Source organism: Phytophthora infestans, genomic scaffold (assembly GCF_000142945.1).
Source record: "Phytophthora infestans T30-4 supercont1.45 genomic scaffold, whole genome shotgun sequence".
NCBI lineage: Eukaryota > Oomycota > Peronosporomycetes > Peronosporales > Peronosporaceae > Phytophthora > Phytophthora infestans.
Genome location: NW_003303714.1, coordinates 905,366 through 913,347, shown reverse-complemented (window position 1 = coordinate 913,347; position 7,982 = coordinate 905,366). Strand labels below are relative to the sequence as shown.

Genomic DNA, 7,982 nt, shown 5'->3' with positions numbered 1-7,982 from the left:
ATAAGATGTCTTCGCACAGCACGTCATAAAAAGTTTCGTCCCCCATCGGTGGGGCTTGTCTTTCACGAACTGACGCGTCGGGTTGAATTTGCTCTTCGAAGGCAGCATTGCTTCGTCGAATGACAACCATGGGAGCGTAATAAATCCACTCAGAAACGTCCTCTCCAATGTGTTCATAATTGATCGCACCTTCCAACCCTTGTCCGTCTCTGCAGCCGGCGCGTCGTTGTCCGTAAAGTGGAGAAACCGCATAATCCTATCAAACCGGTCTCGCTTCATGAATCGTTCAAACGTTCCAATCGGTACCGTGCCAACCGATGATGTGGCCCAATGGTCAAACACTCGCCGTGAGTGCGGGCACAACATACGTGCCAATAGCAGACCGATACACTGGAGAATCGCATGAGCTTTTATTTCCTCATGAATACGTCTTTCGTTCGCCACAATCTCTTTTAGCGTCTTCTTGTTTTCTCCAGTCTGTGCACGAAACTTAGCCTCCATCCGCTCTGCGAAGTGAAGTTCGTAATACTTGTACGTCTCCCTTTCCACGTGCATCCAAACCTCTCTTGGCAAAAAATAGAGAACTAACTCTAGGGGAGATTCCGCACACTCAAGAACTGAATCGGAAGGGCCGTAGCTACCATCATATAGCCCAAGAAAGTGTCCATAGTCTTGAAGCTTTGATGGATCTACAAACAGCAATATCAAGCATAGTTAGTAATTGCAATTCATGATATTCATCCTAGCAAAATACATACGGGAATAGAGAGGAGGCGGGGTTGTGGGAACCGCAGTTGTGTGAATAACAGTAGCCATATCCAGGACCTTGCAGAACCAACAGTAATATACAGCATGCTGTCAGAAATAAATCTCCCACATGCTTGATATCCATCATGTGACACCGTACCTGGCAGCCGAAGATCGAGGTGGCGTTAAGAGTGAAGTCTATTGCGCAGATGAAGCATCTTGCGATGTCGACGTGGGTCCACGATTTGCCTGCGTTGTGTTTGTTGCACATGGCGGAGATGGCGACGTGTCACTTTAGTCCAAATCGCCACCAACAGACGCATCGCTACAAACAATTACGAACATCAAGTGTGAGAAACACATCGTACGAAAAACGCATAATCTCCTCACCTGTCGGCTTCGTCATCAGCAGCGACGTGTGGACTAGTTGTCCGCGCAGATTTGTCAGCTCTTGAGCTCTTCGATGCTGCGCGCTTACGCTTACCTTTTGCTTTAGTCGTACCAGTCGCCTTTACCGGTCTTTTCTTCTTCGCCGCCTTCTTCGGTGTTGTTATCGCTGTCGCCATGTCAAACTCAGCGTCGTCATTTCCTTGGTCTTTTCCCGTTTCCACGTAATCTTCATCTCCGCTGTCACTCCCATCCTCATCAGCAGAAGCAGCATCGGCAGCAAACTCTTCTACATACAATGCTGCGACAGGCGCCTTCCCTTTCAGCCGCGGCGCTCTTGCCAGCAAATTGTAGTACCCCACTAGTGCGCCCTTCTTCTGGTACGTAGCTGGAGCAGGAGGCTTGCGTGAAGCCACTGTCATCCTAGGCCGCCTTCCTGTCGTTGCTGACGTAGGAGCTGAAACAAGCGGTTCACCCACCACGTCGTCGCCAAAGTCAGCATCGCGGTCTCGCGTACCATCGACATACGCACGGTGCTCTTCAAGCAGCCGGGCGCGTTCTGCGCCTTCCTTCCCGTCGAGACGACGCAGGAACGCCTCCGCTTCAGCGCGCGTGACGCGGCGGGGAGGCATCTTGGTCCCGCGTGTCGTTTTGGAGAATGAATGGATGGTTCAGAGGCTTCTCGTTTGAAGCACCGTCTTTACGACAGCGTATCTCCAAGGAACTTTATCTTTACAGTTAGGACCCCAAGCCCTGTACACCGGGGACTGAGCGGCTTAAACGCCCATTCTATGACGATCCCCACATGCTTGATTATCAAGCATGTGAAAAAAACCACATTCTTCCTTATCAAGCCTTAGTGACGGAAGGGTTAAACAAGCTTAAGGGCAACACCCTTTTAGCTCAGTGGTCGAGCGTTGGCTTTGGAAGCCACAGGTCGGCTGTTCAAAAGCACCCGGGCGCAGCCCTCTCATACCATGAGTTGTCCGTTCTCGGACTAACGTACGGGCATCGCCCTTATAGCTCAATGCCGTTGTTTCAAAAACAACTATGCGTCTATCGAGACGCTTGTGCCTGAACCTTGTTCAGCACAACACGAAGCACCTGCGCCTTTCAAGACCATGTCCCTAACACCACGAGGTCTCTTTACCGCCTGCTCCCATTGCGAGCACTACTCATACGTACGAGCTGGCTGCTGAAGCCACTGGTCAGAGCCTGAGCTCAACTACTGACTTGATCGCTCCCCTCTCTAGTGGGTGGTGGCGCTTCGGCCCATGATGTGCCTGATCGTAAGCGTCAACGACGACAGGGCAATCTTGCCGGGGGATAACCTCACACTCCCATGCGTTCTGTGAGTGAGGGTAACCCCTCCACCTCACAAAGTACTGGGTACGAAATTGGCATCTACGCCGCGCCACAAGGCGTTCCACGTGAAAGTGGGATTACCATGCTCATCGAGCAAAGCGGGAGAAGGTCTTGCCTCAACTGGGCTCTCGCGGGGAGAGTCAGCACTTGCCGGAACGGCGTCTGCGTCCATACGACGCCGGCGTCCACGACGCGAACATTCACGCTCACCGCCCATCTGTCGATCGCGAAGAGATGATCCACCTTGTGAATAGGTTAAGTCCACCACTGTTGACTCACAACCCGGTCTCAGACCTTGCGCGTCCAGGCGCTCGGCTGAACGTTCAGCTTGACTTGCTCCTGCAGCTCGAGCACTTCGCTCCGTGGCCTGTGGCTCTGCCGCATGCTGTTGATCAGCCATCTGTGGGCCCACCACTTGCTGTCGCTTAGCCTCCCGTGGCTTTACCACCTGCTTCCCTGCAGCTGTCCGTGGTCCAGCCACCGTTGGTGCTAACGCCTCGGCACTCACCTGAGCAGGGTCTTCGTATGGCTTAAGCAAGCCAACATAGATGATCGGATGCGTGCGCATCTTCTTCGGAAGGTTAAGCTTATACGAAAGCCAAGACACGCAGAAGGAACATGCAGATGCAAAGAGCAGAAGCAATGTTGAGAGGTTTGAGGTCGGTGTACAAGTTTTATTAAACGCTAGAAACCTACCTAGTCATGCGGTGTCTGCAGTCTTCAAGACGAAGTCGAGACCTCGGTTCGTAGGACCGTTCAAGATCGTGCATACCGTCGCGTACTTGACGGATTATGCTCAGTCTCCAAGAGCCAAAGTCATCGACTTGCTTGCGAGCCGCAACAGGACTGATATCAGCTAGCCGCTCGGCTATCCCTCCCCCTTCAAGCCCTGATCCACTGCGTGGCGGCGTCAGTGGGACGCGAGGGTTAACGAAGCCGTTCACATAGAAAGGAGTGTAGCCTGTAGAGGCGTGCACTGCATTATTTAATGCGAGCTTAACGAGTGGGAGCATCTGACTCCAGCGTTTTGGCGCCTTAGCGCATACGCTTCGGAGGATATCCTCCACAACGCGCTTCACACGTTCGGTTGACCATCGGTCTGCGGATGTTCCGTTGTGGACATGTCCAAACGAGTGCCGAGCACTATGAAAAGGGACGTCCAGAACTGCGCGGTTGAGCGCGGGTCTCGATCCGAGACAATGGCCTCAGGCAAACCATGTTGGCGAAAGACTCGGTCTAAAAACGGCAAAGCTGTACCTTCACCATCAATGGTGTCCGGCACCGCCGCTAAATGAGCCATCTTGGTCAATCGGTCTACAAAGACCACAATACCCGTGTTTTCCGCCTTATCCTTGGAAGGCCAAATACAAAGTCCATTCTCATGGACTGCCAACATCCCTTGGAGACAGGCAAACTAGTCAATGGTGCTGCCGTACTCGGTGCGGACTTTGTTAGTTGACACGTTCCACACGTGCGTACATAGGTACCAGCCCACTTATACATCTTGGGCCATCAGTACATCGAGTTCACCGAGTCGGTGCTGTAGTACAGCAGGCTGCCATCGCGGCAAAGAAGGAAAACCATTTTGGTTTTCGAGAGAGATGAGGCGACTATGTCGCAGCGCGTAGCGACGTATGATCAGTAAAGATCACAAAAGGCTTAGAGCCTAGCAGGTGTACCCTGAATTTGACTAGAGCAGACTTCATTGCAAGTAGATCTGTGTCATGAACTGGAACGTTCTTCTCTGCAGCTTTGAGCTGGCGAGACTTAAACACAATCACGCGTTCACACCCTTCGGCGTCTGCTTGTAGTAAAGCACAACCGATTGCAAAATCGGAGGCGTCACAGACGACCTTAAACGGACTATCCGGGTCCGGTAGCGCAAGGATCGGAGCCTGGAGGAGGCTCTCTATCACAGCCTCAAAGGCTTCGTCGTGCTCGACGTTCCATCACCATGGTGCGTTCTTCTTAAGGAGATCTGATAATTGTCGTGCCATCTTCGCGTAGTTCGCTCTGTACTTGTGCAAGTAATTGGCTAAGAATAGCCACTTGCGTAAGTCTCTTTGGTCTTGGGAACCGGCCAGTCCACGATGGCCTTGCTTTGGCAGGATCTGCCCTTAAGCCTCGCTTCCCAATGAAGCACCCGAGGAAAGGTATTTCCTCCGCGCCAAAGACGCACTTGTCCAAGTTGGCATGCAACGTATTAGTGCGCATGCACCCGAGCTCCGCTCGCAAGTGGTCAATGTTGTTATCCACGTCTGTCCTTCCGTGCTCAGCACGACTATGGACGAATATATCGTCAAAGTACGTTTGAGCGTACCGGTGGGGCCTAAACAGCTTCGTCACTAGACGATTGAACGTTGCTGGTGCGTTCGACAGCCCCTGGGGCATCACCAGCCACTCCCAGAGCATACAGCTCGGAGTACTCACCGCTGTCAGCGGAATGTCTCTCGCTCTCATGAGCAATTTGTAGTAACCATCGACCAAGTCGAGCGCGCTGTATAACGTGCAGCCTACTATGTTGTTCTGCAGAACCTCCTCGCGAGGAATCGGCGTTTGCGCCGGGATAGTGGCCGCATTTAGCTTGTTAAACGCATGAACAATGCGCCACTTGCCGTTCCGCTTTCTGACACAGAACGTAGGTGTCGAGTACGGAGACTTACTCTCATGCACCATCCCTGCCTCGTGCTTCGCACGGAAGAATGCACCAATGACGTCACACCGCTCTCTTGGCAAAGGCCATTGCCTTGTCACGCAGTATTTGGTTCCAGGAACCAGGTCATTCTCATGCCACACGCCTCGATCCGGAGGCAGGCCCATCGGTGGGTCTTTCGAGACAACGTCTCCATACTCCTTCACCACAGAATAGAAGGGATCCGAAGGATCTTTTAGGATCGCCGATCCACTTCTTGCGCTCAGCGCCTTCTTGGTGTCCTTAAGGACCGCAGCGTCCACGACGGATGAGGTGTTCAACTCCTCTTCAGGTCCCAGCAGGACCACCTCGGCTAGCTCGCTTGCCTTCAAGGCTTCACCAAACTCGGCGATGGACATCTCGCCCAGCTCTAGAAGAGCGTTTGCAGCGGGCAGAGTGTCAAGGCTGATGTCGCCTTCGACCTCACCCGTCACTCCGTTCCCAAGTGTGTACAGCTGCTCACAGCAATCACGTGGAGCCTCACCGCTCGTCACGTTGAACACCTCGTCCGACGTCGAAAACGTCACAGACGCCCTGCGTCTTCTTCTCCTGTCCCTCCGTGACCAATCCCGGCCGGATGCGGGCGGTGTTGGGACATCTCCATCACCACCACCGGGTGCAGCAGCACCATCACTCCTCGAAGCAGATACAGAGTCTCGCAAGACACTTGGCTCAGAGCCAAAATGTCTTTGACCTTCACACAGTGAACTAGGTGTCACTTCACCTGCATATCCTGATCCATGCCCATGATGCCTCGACTCGCAGTCGACAGCGACCCTCGGGCCACGCAGCGACAGGTCATCGACCAGATTCGTACCACTCAAGGAATTACGGGCCACTCCGCGTTCGTCCTCACCAGGACCCAGCAATTGGTCATCGACCTGACCTGCACCGCTCAGCGGATAACGTGCCGCACCACGTACGCCCTCAGGACAAACAGCAACCTCGTTGCTAACAATTTCTGACATACCAATGTCCAGCACTACGGTCGCCTCGGCCTCGTGCTCGCGCCAAACGCGCATCTGCTTCCTAGCAGAGGTGGGTTCATGACTCACCAAAGCTCCACTAGGAGCAGGGTGCGACGCACCCAGCGTTTTTTCGACTTCCAGTCGATCCATGGCTCATGACGTTCCAGCCATGCCATGCCAAGGATGAGGTCATACCTCGCATCCAGGTCTAAGCCCAAACAGCGTTCCACGCTATCAAAGTTCTCAAACTTCACTCCAAGGTCGGCAGAGACCTTCGACACAGCTACTAGTGTCCCCGTCGCGAGATGGACAGAGATCGTATCTCTCGTTGGCACTCCCAGTGTCTCAGCATACAGCTGACTCCCTTCCAGGGTGGAGCGACAGGCGTTCTTACCCGAGGCTCCCGAGTCAATCAAGACTCTCCATGGCTTTGAAAAGCCCTTCACATTCGGTTGAACGACCAGCAAGCCCGGCTTGCACACACTCTTCTCGTAAAAGAGCCCAGCTCTCTTCGGGGATGAGCCCCATAGCCCTCTACCTCTTCGATGCACAACAGAACTCAGTTCTTCCCCAGTAGGCGCGAGGCGGCCTACTGGGAGTTGCCGTTTCCCGGCGATGAACCGGAGGGTTGGCTCCTTGGAGCCTCGCGCTTCCTGCGCAGAGGGCAATAGGCCCTCAAGTGCTTAGTGATATGCACACAAAGTATCGGCGCATGCCGGCGCGCCGCTCTGCAGCAAGAAGCCCCGCTTCTTCGGCTTCCGTATAGCTGAAGCCCATCGGCTCTAGACTACTCGAAGAGCTTGCGCTACCTGTGCTCGAACCAGGTCGAGCCGACTTGAAGTTGTGCTAGGCATTTAATGCCACATCCACTGCCTCTTCGAGCTAGTTAGGGTGTACACGAAACACGTTCGTTCGAGCTGCGCTCACACAAAGTACCTCCATGAACACGGTCTCGCTGACAAGTTCCGGAAGAGGGCCCGTCGCCATTCCGGCGACCAGCGTTCTCAGCGCTTGGACATGTATATCCTTCTGGCCCTGGTGGGTAGCAAGGAACTTCGACCGGATACGGTACGCCTGATTAGGCGGCGCGAACACGCGCGAAAGCCGTTGCGTCAGCTGATCCCAAGTGGGAAATGCAGCGTCCACAGACGCGCCGCACTTTAGTGCCCATTCGCGAGCGCCAAGTATGGAGATTGCCAGCGCCACGCGCTGATGCTCAGACTGGAGCAGGTACGATCCCATGGCCATCTGGACCTGACGGGTCCGGAGCAGGCTGCCCGACAGCAGCCCGTGCCGATGCACGGAACGTGCGTTGACTCACAGCGTATACGCCCAGCGCGCATCGGGTCGTGGTATGGTGCATATCCTTCGCACGTATACCAGTATCTGTCACAGACACCATGTACCTTGATGGTACTCGACCGTTGTGGGGCATATCTCACCACCTTGTCACTGCGGCGTTGGTGTCTGGCATTGACACCGGGTACTCACGGGTACCAAACCATGGTGAAGCAAGCAGCCATCACCACGGTGTCATGCTCGGCGGGGTACCAGTTACGACTGCGTGCGTGCGTTGCCTCGACCACCACCTGGTCCGTTGTGTGTGCACTCGTGCACCACACTTGGGTTATGGCTTCACGGTCCATTATACCCGGAGCATCGCGTGCATCCCGTACCGCAACCGCTTTGTCGTCGAATGAGACGTATCGCTCACGCTACTCGACAGGTCGCGCATGACCAAGGGAACAGTGCGCTGATTGCACTAGGTCCGCGCTTCGCCTCGTGTGTGGTTGCTTGCAACCCCAACACTGCTGATTTGCTCA

At 54.3% G+C, this 7,982-nt stretch overlaps 1 pseudogene across 1 annotated transcript; it reads left to right on the top strand.

The window, feature by feature from the left end:
* Positions 1-2,026: 2,026 nt before the first annotated feature.
* On the top strand, positions 2,027-2,098 carry PITG_28893 (annotated as a pseudogene). The gene has a single exon. The product of its transcript is annotated as a tRNA-OTHER (tRNA).
* The last annotated feature ends 5,884 nt before the right edge of the window (positions 2,099-7,982 follow it).